Genomic DNA, 17,858 nt, shown 5'->3' with positions numbered 1-17,858 from the left:
GTTTTTAAATTCTTCATAGAATAATTTAAAGGAGTTTTATCAGAAAGAGATAACCCATGGTCTATGCACATATTTTAAGAAGAAACATTTGGAGGAATATTCCAATAAATGGCAAAGTGTGCTATGCATTTATTCACTTCCATTGGAATAAGCTTTCTCAATTACCAGAATGAATATGTCCCCAGTTTCACTGTATCTTTCTCAGCCACTAAGTGTATTCCAAAGGTTATTGAAAGCATGTTAATGCAAGCTCTGAAACACACAAAAGCTCTAAAGATATTCCCTCTTCATCATTCTGAAGTTCCCCAAAGACTTAGGCATTTTAAGGCAGAGAGACTCAATTTTATAAATGAGTCAAAAGGATGCAGAGCCAAAGCAAAGACCCCAAGCTAAAGCAGAGGGTGGGAAACCTTGGGGTGGGGTGTGGTGTGGCCGGATGCACCCCTCTAGGAATTTCTATCCAGTCCTCGGTACTTTTCCCAGGCCATGTCCCACTTCCCTAGTCCCACTTTCTTTCCCCAGACCAGTCCTCCTTAGCACCCTCCTTAAGAACTCTGTCCTGGTTGGCATTATGTCCTTGAGTTGTGAATGTGAGTCTTGCTTGCCTTGATGGAGGATGCTGAACTCTGTGTGTGTGTGTGTGTGTGTGTGTGTGTGTGTGTGTAAACCTCTAACTTGGGTGGAATGTAAAAAGAATCATATTCGTTGCTCCTCTCTCTCTCACCTCTGGCCCCCACCCCCAACTGGTGGTTGCAGGAAAGTTGTCCTCAAGGGAACGTGGTCTTCAGATTGAAAATGGCTCCCCATATCTGTCTAGAGGTCTTTCTGTTTCACTGTGTTACAGTGGCAATCACTCAGTTTAGGTAAATGATGCAAGTTAGCAATCCACAGCAACAACGATTTTGTAGCTACCTTATCTAGAATGCTGACACGCTCTTCTCAAGATGGTACTATGAAGTTTTCAGGTTGCAAAATGATTGCCTTTAATCTTTAATATGGTTAAGCAGCAGGAGGTAAATAGACATTTGAACATAGCTTTGCTTTTTATAAGTGGCATTTAATATGTTCAGAATCTCCTAGACAACGTCTCTTCTGTCCGATGCTTTTGGCTTTGAGGGTTTTAATTTGTACTGTATGCTAGTGGAAATAATGGAAAGTTCAGAAGATTTCCTTAGGGGGAAGCACGGTGTCTTGAGCTGGACCATCTGCTTACAAAATGCAAAAATAATTAAAGGACACATTTCACCAGGACCTTCTCTCATGAAGGTCCCATTGAAATGAATGGGAGGTGTGTATGAAACAGCATCTCTTGTGCAAGTGCTTGCTCAGAAAGTGTTATCACGGGATTGTGGCCAATAACAGATCTTTATGAAAGAGAACTATGACTATGACAATGAAAAAAAATGAAAACAAATGTTATTCCCCCCTTCACATTTGCTATACAGCTGCCATAGCTGCACCTAGCAAACTACTTTAAAAATTACTTCCTCTGCTCTGGGAAACCTGGGAACTGTAGTTCTGTGAAGGCAACTTGGGAATGCTGGGAATTCTTAGCATCCTCACTAAACTCCCATTTTCAGAATTGGAGCTCTTATACACATTTGTAGATACGACAGGTGATTTAGAACTTCCCCTATGCTGCTGGAAAAACAACCTGGGATAGTATTACAGAGATCTGATCACCTTGTGAAACTAATACTCTGTTCTGAAACATCTACTTCTAACAATGGCATTTTATATTATTCCATGTTTGCTGTGGCCCTACAAAAATGCAGTTCTGCAGGTGAGAGCTGGTGGGTAGGAACAGAGCCGTCCCAGCCATTAGGCAGGGTGAGGCCACTGTCTCAGGGCACTTCATTGGTTATTCTTTGACCCTGACTTGTGGCTTACTCCTTACACCTGCTTCCTGGCTTGTCCTTTAGTTCTGGCTTCTTTGCATGTCCTCACAATGAGTGTGTTCCTGGCTCACCTAAGTCAAAAGTACCACTCATACCTTTATTATGTACCTTTAGACTCATGCCCTTTAAAACATTGCTCTTTTTATTTGAAAAAAAAGCAGGACGAATTTCTAGCCTTACTATTCAGCTGTAAGGCTCCCAAGGAGAAAACTTTTGTTAAATTACTGGTTCCTTCTGAACTGAATGCCCATGGGCACTTGAAAACGGTGTGTATCTATTTTTTTGTTCCTTTGTTTCTTCATTAAAAGAATCAAGGTCTCTTGCCCCTGAAATGAAAAAGAAAAAAAGAAAACAAAACCCCACAACACTATCACAGTCTTTCTCTGCACACCAGTCTTGTGCTGATAGAGAACTTTAGCTATCATTCTGTGTCGTTCTGAACTAATCCTCCTTGCTAAGAAAACTTTGATAGATTTCAGCTTCCTTTTATTTCCCACCCAATAGCGATCATTGTGGCGCAAAATAATTTTGGAGGTTCTCGGGTAAGAAAAAAAGTGCTATTAAAGTAAGCTTTATTGATCTCTGTTGCAGGAGGTCTTATCACAGCTGACACCATCTGCGATTGCAAAAATGGCTTTTAACCAACCATAGAATAGTTAGTGCATTTAAGTGAAGATGGGCTTTTTCCTCCTTTTAAAGAATCAGATACAACAAACCTATCCTGGTGTGAAATTATAGATTCAAACGACTTGAAATTTATTTCTTTAAAGTTCATCCATTATTGTATTCATTTTCTCTCTCATCTTATTTTGATTTCTGAGGCTTCTTTAAAAAGGAAAGAAAAGAAAAGAAAAGAAAAGAAAAAGAGGATGGGAAGAACTTAAAAAGTTAATTCCAGCTTATTGCAAACACATGGGATGCCTTTGTTAGGACGAAGAGGGTGAGCATATGGGAATTCTTCAAGGCTGCACTATACCATATGGCACACTATGTCTTATGCACTGCATTATACTTCAATATTCTCCACCTAAATGGAGTACTAAATTTGCAATAAGGACGTCTTTGCTCTTTCGCTTCCTCAAGAAGTTGTCTTGCCTTAACTCTGATATGCATTCAGGCTTTGTGAAGGGGACTGCTGTGGAACACTGCCATGCTCTAGGCACTATGCAGAGCATAGGTGACGTGGCACACTTCCATTTTGGAAGTGACTTCTGTCAGACAAGGTTCACAAATCTTTTGGGCCCTGTGCGCACATAGGAAAACCAGAGAAACTGTTGTGGGCACCACACACCCCTCACACTGAAGCACACACTGCAGCCTGTTCCATGGGCTACAGCTGAATACTGTTTTCACTTTGAAGTTCATCTGGAGGGTGTGGTGGGGAGAGGAAACTGGGGGCGGCAGGGAGGCCTCTGTATTCTCATGTGTGCCTGTTGATGCCATGTCAGTGATGCCTGATGTAGGCCACTGGCCTGTGAAATGCAGTTTAGAGTATTACTGATTCACTCAACCGCATTGCCATGACAAGTCATGTAACTTTTTTCCATTTTCCATGAACCAGAAGGCCGCAGATGTTGTCTGGCAGAACAAATCTCTAGGCAAGCTTAATGAGACAAATGACAAGTCGTTATTGAGGACACTAAAGTTCCCCAATAAAGGTTGGATTTCTGCTCAAAATCTATTAGGGCACTTTATGTCCTTCTCTTTCATAGCCTTCGAAACCTTCCATAAAAAATGTGTTTACTGCTGTCTCAGATGATGAAGTCAGATTTTAAGGTGTTAAAAAAAAAGTTTTCCAGAGCATTTTTCCTCTGTGTTTTTGTTTCAGATTTTACTGCTTTGAATGCAAACACAGATGAAGCTAAGTATGAGTCGTAACCAGAAGGCTTGTCTTCAAAGATGATGCAATTTTACCTCCCCTTAATGAAATAAGATGTTACTTTCTCAAAGATAGATGGCTTACATTAGAACCATAAAATCAATAGGAAGGTCATGAATCCCAGTTCTCTGAATCAAGGTAACTTTCTTTATGTTGAAACATCCCAAAGATTGTAAAAAGAGCCCCGTGGGGGTCAGTCCAAAAGCCTACACAATGCAGCATCTGATGCCCACAGTAGCCAACAAACAGGACAAAAGCCTTCTTCCACTGTTCGTTTATTTATTTAATAAACTTATGCCTACTTTTCCAGAAATCTTCTTTACAAAGCAGTTTACACTGTGTTTAATTTTTTAAACAAGCATTATGATGCATAAAAGACAGATGGAGAAGAAACTTTTATTCCATAAATTAATCAAATGAATAAAACAGCAAAGCAACATTAAAACCCAGAGCCACACAAAATCAGTTTCTCCAGATATGTTACCCACTAAAAGCCACTGAGAGGAGCTGGGTCTTCCATCCCCTCTTAAACATTGCAAGAGAAGAGGCCTGTCACACTCTGAAAGGGACAGAGTTCCACAAGAGAGGTGCCACAGCGGAGAAGACTTTATTACAGGTGGTCAGCAATCTTAACAGGTGGACATCTAAGCCAAGCTTCTGATGTTGATCTCGTGGAATGGGCAGGTTGACATGACAGCACACCATTCTTCAAGTAGTTTGGGCCAAAACCATCTAGGGCAGGGTGGTGTCCATATTTGGTAGAACTATAATTTCCAGAGTTCTCTGGGAAGAGAAATTCATTGTTAAACCACTCTAGGAACTGTAGTTCTGTGAGGGAATTGGGGTTCTTCTGAGAACTCCCAGCATCCTTAATAAACTACAGTTCCCAGGATTCTTTGGAGGAAGCTGCAACTATTTAAAGTGATATGATGCTGCATTTGATGTCTAGTGCAGATGGTGCTCATGTCTCAGCATCTAGCACCTTGCAGTTAGACAAATATCAATATTGTAAAGACATTTGTGATCATTTGCTAGGCCAAAATCCAATAACCCAACTGAATTACACAGTTGTCTTTGACATAGGAAAGTCTTCAACAGCTTGCCCAGTTTTCAAGCATAAAGCCACTTGTGTGAAATTCAAACTCAAAATTCACTCCAACACAGAAAATGGCTTTCACATAAGCACTTCCACCTCTCATCAGCAAATACCTGTAGAGATATGACATTTAGCCCTGTGGAAGACAATGGAAGGACCTGGTTGACTCAGCTGGTGCTGGTAACTTAATCAGTGAATTGGGGCAACATATTTCAGAGATAGGATGGTGCTTGCTTCTGTGCAAGAGACAAATAGTATGGACAATATAGGTATATTTTGCTCACTCAAAAGAGGCCAGCTGAAGAAGAGATCAATATGTATTTGTAGAAGATGCTTGCCAATACAGCACTAGTCCTTCAAGGGATCCCAAGCAACCAGATGCTGGGTGCTCTCAGAGTTGCTAATGTCAGTTTCAAATAAGCAGCCCCACCTCAGACACCCCCTATGTTAAGGAAGAAGGAAAAGCATGTTGCTAAGCAACCACAGCACCCTGTTCTACTTACTCAGCACCTTGGCGAAATGGATGAGCTTAATATGGTACACATTTTATGAAAATGCTATAGGTGGGAATAGAAATTCCCTTGGGACAGTGACTAATCTGGTGTGTCTGGAGCTTCCTTTCCTGTCCTGATAAAGCCACGGAAATTGAAGTGCAATATACACCGCCTATCAGATTTTCAGTCATTTTGAATTTCAAGTCCTGAACCTCTTGGTTTACCTCATTATGAACTATTATTATTATTTATTAAAGACTCATCATGCTGGTATTTTCCATGTGAAATTGGCTGCTTAGTTGGGCACACAGCTATGGGAGCAAAATTTCCAATTTCTAATTACACTGTGCGCTCCAATTATGCTTATAATAGTGCATATATATATATATATATATATATATATTCATTTGAATGTGAAGTTTTCCCTTTGTGATGAAAACAGAAGCCTTTGGAAAACTAATGTGTTTATTTACGTAGATGCCAGGATGCATTTATGGAAAGTGCTTTAACTCCAGCGATGCCAAGGCACTCTGCCTGAATGAGCCTATAGCAGTCTGCGTTCTGAAGCTGCCATCTCCCAAACAAAATATGTCTCCTAAGAACAGTGAAAATGAAATAATGTTTCACTAACCCCATGTGGAAGAGGGTGGGCAATAGCTCAAAAGAAAGATATTTTGGAATTTTATACAGTTCAAATAGTAAATGAACCTGACACTTCCCCAGAATTCCACAGATAATGGCTCTTTAAGTACCTTCCTTATGAGGTCCTAGAGCAGCTCTTTCTCTTAATGTAATTTTCTTAAAAGCCATATTTCGAGCAGGAAAAATTATACTATTATTTCATTGTTATGACCATCAGCTTCAGGATAAGCTTTGCTGCCTCCCATAAAACTGCCTAGAATAAAGTATATTAACTCCTGGGGAAAGTGTAAATTTTCTTATAATTACAGATTGATTCTGGTGTTCTCACCTGCTCTAAGGCACTGGGAGTCAGCAGGGGAAAAGAAGAGGACGGCGCGGCCAGCGGTGACTTTGCAACAGCGGAAAAGCAGGCAGCCACAACTCTCTTGGCGTTGTCACCTTTCTCCACAAGCAAGCTGTTGAACTGAAGGTACAAAGAGATTGCTCACCCCCAATTTCTTGAGGCTCACAAAAGATGATGCATCCTATGATCTTGCCCCCAGTGTAACCCTGGAGGAGGCTAAGTGCAATGCTAAGCAGCAGCATAGCTCCTGGTAGTAGTAAGAGTTATGCAATTCCACATTCGTAGTGGGACTGGTGCCAGAGTTCGTGTTGCTGGGCATCTGCTGTGGTCTGTACTGCCCATTTCCAGGGTCTCCTCTGCCCCTCAGCCTCCTTGCTATTGCTTCTTGTTCACCTGCCCTCTCCGAAAAGGCAGTAAGGAGAAGGAGTACAGTGGTACCTCGGGTTAAGTACTTAATTCGTTCCAGAGGTCCGTTCTTAACCTGAAACTGTTCTTACCCTGAAGCACCACTTTAGCTAATGGGGCCTCCCGCTGCTGGAGCACAATTTCTGTTCTCATCCTGAAGCAAAGTTCTTAACCAGAGGTACTAATTCTGGGTGAGCGGAGTCTGTAACCTGAAGCGTATGTAAACCGAGGTACCACTGTAGTAGGTTTTGCATGCCTTGTCCTCTAGCTCCATGTGCTGGTGCTGAATGGGCCCAGAGTGGGAGGCAAGCAAAGAGGGCATGGCAATAGTAGGAAGGAAGAGGGGCAAACTCAGGGAGATGGCTCTTGAGAGTATTTTGCTCAAGAATCCGCAAAAAACTGGAACCAGCAATATGCTCTAGCATGCATTCCCCAAATTCACACACTATGCAATCATTATGTACCATGACAGGGGAAGGCAGCCCATCTAGGAGAAGGAAACTCTGATCCTAAACTTCTGTTGCCTTGTGGCTGTACTCATTCATGATAATTTGTAGACTTAGGCTGTATCCAGACAGCACTTTATTCTGTTTTCCTGCTGTCTCTTTACCTGAGCATTTTTTTGTGTTTTATATGAAAGTCTTACACCTTGTAAAAGCCACTTCCGGAAATCTAGTGGAATCTAGTGAAAGGCTAGCATTCATTTCTGTTTTAATTATTTCCAGAAAAAAAGTCCATTTGCAAACCCATTAACATGGGAAATTGTAGAAATTTTGCATTGCAATTCCATGTGCTGAAATTTGGGACACTATTCTGGCATACAGTTATTTCCCACCATTTAAAATTTAGCATGACATGTTGGTATAGGGATCAAAAAGCCACTGTTGCATAATGCAATGCTTGCAACCAGCTGGGATTGCATGACAGAGCCAGTTGCACGAACTGGTACTGCCAAAAGAGGATAGGCGTGTTGCGATGAATTTTCATGAACACATAAAGGGGGAAAAAAGCAACCTGATTCAGAAATGTGGCAAACTGGATTTAATATTTGGAAAATGAGAAATGGAAAGAAACCAAAATGGGCAGATCCATCCATCCCTGATCTGATCATCCTGACAACCTGTGAAAGGACCCACGACCACCCTGTAATTTGGCAGCAGCTCCACCTTGGAGGTGCCAATTCATACACAATCCACACTCCCACAAGCCGCCACGTGAACGCCTAAGAGCATCGGAGCCTCAACATTTAATTCATAACCTACCTCATCAATTTAAATACTGACTTTCCCTGCAGACTTTGCTACTGTGCAGCAACTTCCTGTGCAGAAAATGAGTTTTTGCCATTCTGAACAAGATTAGCGAATCTTAAATCAGATATGCTTGGCCTATAATGGGCTTGGAAAGCTTATAAATACATTTTCATTGCAAACATTGCTGGCTGACAAATGTCAGTTTTGCCGCAGGTTTGTAGGGAAATGAAGAATGTATCATACAAGGAGGGTTCTGCTGCTGGTATGATCAACTCTTAAAAGCAAGCCGAGACCACCTTATCTGAGCCCTTTTATTTATTTTCCGACTAGGCTCTCCCAATCTGTGATTTTCTTCTGGAATTCTCAGTTTGTACGTTATGAGCTGTAGCAAAGGTTGTGTTTTCCTGAGTATGTTGCAGGTTGAATGGACTGCAGAAAGTGCTACAGATAGAGGGTGCTCTTTTCCTAAATCAAGTTGCATCCAGCAAATGTATACCTCTGACTGTCAAGGAAGTGAGAGAAGCCCAAAGCCAGTGCATTCTTGGGAAATATTGTAAACAAAAAATGTTGCCTTTCTTCTGTGTAGGAAGGCAACATAGTAAAATCTTAATCTCAGTTAAAGTAAAGCTGCAGGCTTAGCATAAAAGGGCTCTAGTGCCTAATCTTGGGATGCGGGTGGCACTGTGGGTTAAACCACAGAGCCTAGGACTTGCTGATCAGAAAGTCAGTGGTTCGAATCCCCATGACAGGGTGAGCTCCTGTTGCTCAGTCCCTGCTCCTGCCAACCTAGCAGTTTGAAAGCACGAAGTGCAAGTAGATAAATAGGTACCGCTCCGGCGGGAAGGTAAACGGCGTTTCCATGCGCTGTTCTGGTTCACCAGAAGCGGCTTAGTCATGCTGGCCACATGACCCGAAAGCTGTACGCCGGCTCCCTTGGCCAATAAAGCGAGATGAGCGCTGCAACCCCAGAGTCGTCCGCGACTGGACCTAACGGTCAGGGGTGCTCTTTCCCTTTCCCTTTAGTGCCTAATCTAAAGCATCTTAGTGGCCAGTTCAGTTGAATGAATGAATGAATGAATGAATGAATAGAATTTGAAAATGTTAGCAACACCACTGCCCCAACTACTATGTCTTTTGAACCTGGTCAGCAAGCATATATCTAAAGAGGGGCACAAAGACTTCACTTACTCCCATGTGAGCTAAGGGCGCCTTCAGACGGTCACTATTCTCCGGTGTGGTTCAGTCACCTGAAAACATTATTTCATTACTAGGCTGAACAATTAGAGTCACCTAATTAATTTTTTTTTTTTTTTTGCAAAGCAGTTTGCCTTAATATGCGTTTTTGGCATGTTACTTTAGCCAATACATGAATTTTTGCACACATTACTTGGCTGGAGAACTCATTGCAAAATTCAGAGAAGTGTGAATTTCAAAGGATGGCTGTGTTTCAGTCTGCCTTTTGTTTGGAAAAGTGTGTATTACATATATGTGAACTGAGTTCAGTTTCTCCCCTATCCCCTGTCTCCTCCACAGGACATATAATAGTTCTTCTCATGTGCAAAGTCGGGCTGTAGTAATCTGTCAGCCTTATGACAAAAGAACCTGAAAGGAACTGATGGAATATCTCATTTTAAAGTTGATAAATGTACGAGTTGATCAGGAAGGTACCTGGATAGTTGAGGAGAACTGATAAGATGCATAGGAGTCTTCTGATTACACACAGATTTCATTTAAAACCTTGTTTGTTGCTGGGGCTGTTTACAAAACACAGCGGGATGCCAAGGAACAGCTTTCCAGTCTGAACAAATAGATCAAACAAGCCTAATAGTAAACAACATGTTGCGCGTGCGCGCGCGCACACACACACACACACACACACACACACACACACACTACTGACAATCTCAGAAAGATTACAGCAGGAAGTTTACATCACTAACCTTTTCAAACATTTATCTTGACAGTACTCCTTTTGTCAAATTTTAGAGGGGGTGAGTGGCCCTACTTTGTAGAAAGGCATTGCAGCATACTGATAAAAAATGTTATTATTGGAGGATAATGACCATTGTTGGCGCCTCTTTATAACAGCGGTATAATGTTAACAACATAAAGGATTGCTTCAGGATAAATGAGCTCTGGTAAGGTCTGTTCAAATGTTTGCTTTCCTCCTACCTAGCTGCTGGCATTTCCAACAATCCGTCCTGGGTTTCCCTTTTTACTTTCTACAAAGTTCTTGTATTCATATACAAAGTCCTGAAAAAACTGGGCCTAGGATATAAGGACTGCCGGAGGCCTTATATCTCAGCCCAGTTCCTGAGAACATCCAGAGGAGCTCTGTTTGGTATCCTCCTATGTTGCAGAGGTCCAGCTGGCCTGAACTAGAAGACAGGTATTAAGTGGTGCTGCTCCCATTCTGGGGGACTTTCTTCCAGCAGAGATTCAACAGGCTTCTTTGCCTTTGACTCTCAGGTATCTCTGGAAGACCTTTTCCATTTGGTGGTTTGCATTTTCTTAATGTGAGTTAGTCATTTATTCAATGATGTGAGCAGAAGTGACTCAGTTGGTGGCACAGAGCTAAAGCAATGGCCTTCCTGCAATAGTATTGCTACTGCTTCCAGAAAGGGGAGATGCAGCAATAAGGTTAAGGCTGTGTATGGTTGCACCATTGGCTCTGCTATTGTGTCCAAGAGGCCCTGAAGTCCTTGCTGCCTCTCTCTTCCACCTGATGTCTCCAGGAGATGATTGCTGAAGCTCCATTCCACCAGGTTTGGTGAGTGACCCTCCACCATCTCTCAGGGAGCTTCCAGGCTGTCCCTTTTTTCAGATGGGATTCAATCACATGCTGGTAAATTTAGGTTGTGAAACTCAAACTGAATTGGTGTTGCTATGCAACAAACCCACTACCCCCACCTTGCAAGCAGACATTTTGTGATCAGAAAAGTGATGGGGAAATGCATTGGAAAGTGCAATATAACAATCACTTAGCACAACATCGTCTAACCTCTCCACAAAATAAAAAAATCAGAACAACATTGTCTAACCTCCCCACAAACTTTGTGGAAACAAATCATAATGAATGCTCAATAAACAGCTCATCTGGAATCAATCTTGTTCTGGAATCTGGAGGATTCTCCTATGTGCTATAGGATACACTGGGATGGTTTCTAAACCTCGGACTGAAAGATTTCTGAATCAAGCAGTAAAATATATTATTGAATAAGTGGCATTTCCATTAAGAACTCTTTAGGAAACTAAAACTTAGTAGAAAAGATAAATTATTCAGTAGGTTTTAAATACTGTTTGGAATTGTTTTGAGGTTCTGTTTTTTTTAAAAAAAACCAATCATAAAGAAACGATGCAAGTATTGGGTTCACAGCAATGCATATGCCAACTGTGTACCCATGCGGACATGAGTGAGCATTCAGAGCCACACGCCATCTCACAGTGGAAAGAAATGGAAAATTAAACCTCTAATTATTTCACTGGAAATTATAGGATTATATGCAACCACCCATAGCAGATAGTGGATAAAATGCCCAGCTTTGTTTAGTGTGCTTATAAAAGTGTGCCGGAAGAGTGAAAACTCAGGAGTTACTTTAATTGTGCATGTGTGTTTTTAAATAAACAAGACAATTACGGGAAACCATTTTCCTCCTGAGTTAAATTGTCAGGTACACTTTGCGACCACAGTTCCACAAACACCTGAAAGTTCCACTGAGCACAACAGTATTTACTTCTGAGTAGGACTAGAGTTGCACTGTTAAAAGACAGATAGCAACATGTGCTCAAGGGAAATGACGTTCTTAAAATGATGACTAACAGTCTATGTCCTTTTAAATGTGTTTGTGAAATGGGGGTTATTAGTTTGCTTTGTTCTTTTTTTTTGTTTATATTATGTATCTTGTGGTTTTATTCTGTATTTTTGTGCTGTGAACTGCCCTGAGATCTTTGGCTGAAGGGCAGTATACAAATTTAATTAATAACGATATCCGATGTATGGTTGATTTAGAAACCAGAAATAGGTCGCTCTCTGTTAGTCAGGATATTTGAGCCATCTTGGTCCAGCTGATAAGCAAATGAGACCGTATAGAACAGGAATAGTGAACTGGGGATAGTATGTATGCATATATGACTATGTATGTATGAATGTTTATTTTCTCAATTTTTTATATAAATGAATCCACAAAACATCTTACAAAGCTACAGGTGTGCTTTTTGTAACTATCAGCTCAGGGCTTTATACTTCTAAAGGCAGCACTGTTTAATCTTGTAATGTCCAAAATGGCTGGGATTGTTCTCTTCTTAAGATCTTGGGCCTCCAGAAGGGTGGAAGTGAGCTGTAGAAAGGGGAAGAAGCAGATTCCTTAGTATGGGGATGAAGTTGAAGGAACAGACAGGAACCAAAAAGAAGGGGTGGAACAGGGAGAGAATGAGGAGTAGCAGAGCATAATTAGGGCCTGAGTGGTAGGTCCATCTTAGTTGGTCACAGGCTGTGGCTTTAACTTGATGTATAGAAAGATTAACAAGCTGAGTTATGCATATTGATCCACTGTGAAAAGCACAGGTGCAAGCTGTCTGTTTTTCTGATCAGTTGGCAAGCCTAGTTGGTTGGCTGTTGTGTGGCCCGATGTTTGGGATGTCCCATGGCATCTGCTCTGACATCATTGTCGGTATGTGTGGGTACCCTGTGTTGTTGCAAGGACGCTGTTACCACGATGGCAGACACTGCTGGCAGACAGCAAGTTGGCTACCCCTGCAAAGGCCATAGAGTACAATTAGGCTCAGTTCCCTGAAGATCAGGACCTAATAATGTGAGCTACTGAATCATCTGGGTCAGGTTTTAAGTCCAATTATACAAACATAACTGAAGAGTGAATTGCAAAGGAGTGTAGTTCATCAAGCATTTTCTGCATTCCAGAGCCTTAAGAGATGTCAGCAGTGAATTATTCTCCTGTTGAAATAAACAGAATAAGATAAACCCAATTGACCTTTAATACTTTTGCTGCTCACAGTTTCCCCAGTGGAAATCATCCCCAAGTGAAGCTGGACTAGATCAAGCAAATGACCTAAGCTTACCATTAGGCAGAGTGAGGAAACAAACAGAGAGAAAACAGGTACTGGGGGTGCCCCCTAAATTGTCTTACCATACTTCGGAGCTGGTATCCCAGTAGCGATAATAGCATGTGCTTACTGTTGTTCTGGGCTGCCCTGCCCCGACTCCCAGCATATTATGCACAGCACTGTCGCGAAAGGCCTTAATGAGGCAAGCAGGCAGAGAAGCAGCCACTCTGTGTATGCTTGCTTGATTCCCACTGCCATTGCAGGAAGAAGCAGAAGGCAGAGAGGTGCCAAGGGAGTGGGGAGTGAGAAGTGGTGAGGCCTCTTAGCTGGAGTGGAAGATAGTGAGGAGGGTGGGTGCAGAAAAGGTGTGGTGTACCATAAAAACAAAATGTACATTAGTTGCTCTGCCTGCTTTTGCCTCTGGCCCTACCCACTCCTGGCTCTTAGAAGGTTGCCCAGAAGGGAATGTGGCCCTGAGGCTGAAAAGTGTTCCCCTTGCCTCCTTTACTCACTGCTCTAACATCCTCCAATCACTTCCTCCCAAAGCAACTTTTCAAGCACAAAAAGAGTCCACTCTTACTGTGTTGTGTAACTTTTTTGAGTGTGTTTGGGTTCAGTCCTTGAATATCAGGGATGGCTGCAGTTAGGGATGGTAAGATTGATAGCTCAACAAAATTTGCAGGGCCACAAGTTAGCCACCTCCGCCTTACATGGACTGAACAGGACCGACAGTAGATATGTGCCCATTCTACTCTAGTTAGGTTGATGCCTGGTTGATTTATGCAGAGGGCCCTTCTTCTCAAAATACTATTCACCAGGCACCTTTTGTTACTCACTAAAAGATAAAACCTGTCCCATTGTACTGAGAGTTTGCTTTAATGTTTTATTCCTAGACTCTTCTTTTTCTACAATGACTGTGAATGCTAAAAATACCCCGTCTAGACATTTATAGTATCCCTTGCAAGCACCATAAACCCTGGTGTGAAGAGCTGGAAAAATAAGTTTTGTCTCATTGAATTCCCCCTGGCCCTCCCTAATGCATTCCAATGTGCTGTCCAACTTTTGCATGTATTATGTTTTCAAAGTTGTGCAAATGCCTTAGAAACTGTTTTAATAATAAACCGATAACAAAGGCTGCATGCACACCAGACAATTAAAGCATCTCCGCAAAAGAATCCTGGGAATTATAGTTTACTCTTCACAGAGCTACAGTTCCCAGCACCTTTGACAAACTACAGTTCTTATGATTCTTAGGGAGGGGTGTGTGTGATTTAAGTGTACGGTGTGTGTAGAGTCGAAATCTCTGAATTACTTCATTTATGTAAGGATACAGAGGTAGGTAGCAACTTGATCTAACAAAGTATTGCTTTGTTGTTAAATGAATTACACCTGCTTAGATTTCAGAAGTGTGCCCTCCCTTTATATATATATAAAACACACACACACAAAAACAGATGTGGGGGAAGAAAGATTAAAACTAACTTCAGGAACAGCTATGTTTGTTTACTATACCAGATGCGGATCTTATGTTGTTTATAATCCGGCACCTCTGAGAGAACTCATTGATTGTAATAAACCTGCTGTAGAGAAAGTGGTTACTAGGCTAAAACAAAATACAGTGGCTGTTGCCCAAGGAATCTACTACTTAGTGAATCACTGGTGTCATATTTTGCTCCAGTCCTTCAGAAGCTTTTGTTGTGATAGGTCCTTATAGCCCATACCAAGCCCAGCTTAATAAAGCAGCAGTATAGATTTGAGGCTAGCATTAAAGCAACAGTCTCGTTTAAGTGCAGCATCTAACCCATCGTTTAAGCACAGCATCTGCCAAGGCAAATTCCTTCCAAAATATAACAGGGTTTGCTTGCTTTGTAAAGATAGAGAGGGATGTGTATAGGCAAGCTGGAGTCTTGTGTGGCAAGAGTACTTGCTAAAGAGCCTCTTTAGTATCCCATGAAAGAAGGTCATCATCAAACCTTTATTGGCATCACTTACAAACATTCAAAATAAACAGGCCAATGCGATCTTGTCGCCATTTCAACAGTACAGTCATTTGCCAAAGGGAAGAAGAGGTGAGCAATCTATTTCACCTCTGTGGGATGCCAGCAAGGGCAGGGGTCCTCTAGTGTACTTCAGCGGCAGAAAATCAAATAGAGGAACTTGGCTACTGTCTTGGTGAGCTCCTGGTCTCTCCCCTGTAATAATAAGCGTATAACCTCTGTCTCTAGTTTCCATGTCTAAGAATTGTTGGTGGAGACCATCATATATTTTACAATTAAGGGCCATGTGAGCTAGAGTTTCCGCTAGGTGGGCATCACATGGGCAGATCCTATCTATGAAAGGAGGTCTTTCTTCAAGTAAGCAGGACCTAGTATGTGTAAAGAGCTTTGAGAATTCAGGTTAGCACTTGGAATTTTGTCCAGAAAGCAACAGGTAACCTCTATAACTCTTCAAGGACATATGTAATGTGGTCCTTACAATCTTACCCTGACTGCTGAATCCTGGGTCAGCTGTACTTTTTGAACCGTCTTCAAAGGCAGTCCTATGTAGAGGCTATTAGAATAATCTAATCTAGAAGATACCAAGGCATGAATCACAGAGGCAAAGTCTCAATTGCCAGTTGCCCAGCTGGATGATTTAGCCCAGTGCATTTGCTGACCTGCCTGTACGTGGCCTTTGCAGTCTATGGAAGCTGGACCCTCAGGGAAACTGCACTATACATTCTTTCCCTCCCTTAACTGGCAATTCACAAACAGTACTTAAGCCTGAGTTGTTACTTCCAACATTTTTATAATGTTTGTTATAATAGGATGTATGCATCCCGTTCTCCCTGGGTAGGCTGAAGTCGCAATTTAACTGACTTCAGTGTGGAGACCTTTCCATGACCTGTCCTGCTTCTCAGATTAAAAAAACAAAACACCCCCACAACAACTTGCAACCACTGAGAGTTAGAAATTTTGGTTAAATAGTGGAAACTTTAAGGGGAAATTCTCACTTGCTCCATTCTGGGTGTTCAGAAGTACTGTGCATGAGTCTTTCTGGTTTCTAACTTATATGGGGTTAGAAGACCTTTAAAAGACCCGATTCTGACATCAGCTAGATCACCCTTGAACCTGCAAGTAACTGGTAAAATCCACTGGAATCTCAGTCTATATGTTTGCAATATCAATTTACTTGTGGGCCTTCACTTTTATGAAGTTTGAGAATCTCTAATCAAGTTTAATCTGTTCTTAGTCTGTCAACATAACTCTCATTTACTTGCAAGGATGCAACTTCTGTTTGATCATATATGCATAGAGCTGTAGGGTTTTCGCTGTGTGTATATTTTAAATGCTTGGTTGTATAGCTCACAACAGCACCAGCTTATAAAATGTGCAGATTGTAGACCAAGAAGAAGAAATTTCCATTAACTGCTTATGCATGTGGAATCAAAGCAAGCGAACATATTCCTTTCTCCTGAACAGGGGCAGGCTGCAATAATTTGCAGGAAATTAAAGCCATTTTTCCTTGCTTTGTATGCTTCATATAATGGTGTGCCAAGTTTCAGCCTGAAACAGATTTTAATGGCTACATTGCAAAACTTTGAAAAAGGTATAATGAAGACACAGGCAAACACTGAACCATCTCTGTGTAGCCCACTTAGATAAGACATATGAATCTTTTTGTTTGGCATACGAGGATAGAACAGCTTGATCATCTATGCTGCCTAGCACATGCCTGGCTACACTAGCCTTGCACAGAGCAAAGTAGGAAAGAGCCCACATTCTACAGCCATATCCCCCTCCTAATGTAGGACGTCACAGAGAGGAGAGAGAATTTGACATCCATTATGCAAGCTAGCCTCTTGAAACAGCCTTTCTTGCTCGAATCAGGTTAAATGTCAATGTAAAACCTACATTGGTCTGAATGAGAAATGCCTCTTTTCTCTGTTTTCTATTCTGCATGGGCCATGATCAGGCATTCACATAGTGCAGGAGAGGCTCAAAATCAATTTCAGCCTCACGGGTGGAAAATGCTTTCTGACTCCCCTATCCTGCCTTGCAATGATCATTACAGGAAAAATAGGGATGGAGGATTCAGTTCAAGGCCTCTTCCTTTTTCTAGATCACTCTTGCCTGCCACACCCTCTGTGGTAGTGCATATGTTTTTTACAGGGGCAGATATATCATCTCACACATGTACAAGTTGGGGAGATCAAGGACAGGGATTTGCAAACCTGTCGATTTCAGTTGTCTCAGTTTTCTAATTCCAAGTTTAGTTTTCTACATTTCTGCAGCATTTTCTTTTAAAAACATAGTCTTGAAAACAGTGTAATTTTCTCCTAATAAACACATATTTTGCATTCAGAAAGGATGAGCAAAAATTGGGCAAAAAAATCACACTTGGTCCCCGAAGGTGGCCCTGCAGTTCTGCACTTACAGCGGTGGTTTTGTGGGTACAGAGAAGAGCTAAAGGGGCTGAAGACTAGAAAGGATCCACCACGATGGGCAGCTTAAGGAATGGAGTGCTTTGCAGCTTTCTTAACATTCGCAAAGTGGGCAAATCTAGTGAGGAGAAAATTACTCAGCCTGCTTAGCAACAGTTGATGTGAGCCCACACTGCTAAAGCTGAAGAGCAGCAAACCTAACTTTAAGCCTCTGCCCCTCCAAATGTTGCTGAACCATAACTATCATCATTCCTGACCTTGTCTATCCTGGCTGAGACTGATAGGAGTTGGAGTCTAACACTAACTGGTGGCCCGCTGACTTCCTACTTCTGTCATAACACAATTATATGATCCTCCTTTGCACTGG

General features: G+C 41.7%; 1 long non-coding RNA gene across 1 annotated transcript in view; it reads left to right on the top strand.

Moving 5' to 3' along the window:
* LOC114593963 (uncharacterized) overlaps nt 1-17,858 on the top strand; it is an 82,790-nt gene that overhangs the window by 14,269 nt on the left and 50,663 nt on the right. Inside the window, exon 2 of the long non-coding RNA XR_003705836.2 lies at nt 6,318-6,478. This is a non-coding gene — a long non-coding RNA (uncharacterized LOC114593963). The remainder of the gene's footprint in view (nt 1-6,317; nt 6,479-17,858) is intronic.

The sequence above is a fragment of the Podarcis muralis genome, chromosome 3 (genome assembly GCF_964188315.1).
Source record: "Podarcis muralis chromosome 3, rPodMur119.hap1.1, whole genome shotgun sequence".
NCBI lineage: Eukaryota > Metazoa > Chordata > Lepidosauria > Squamata > Lacertidae > Podarcis > Podarcis muralis.
Note: the sequence above shows the minus strand (reverse complement) of the source record. Positions and strands in the feature narration are given on the sequence as shown.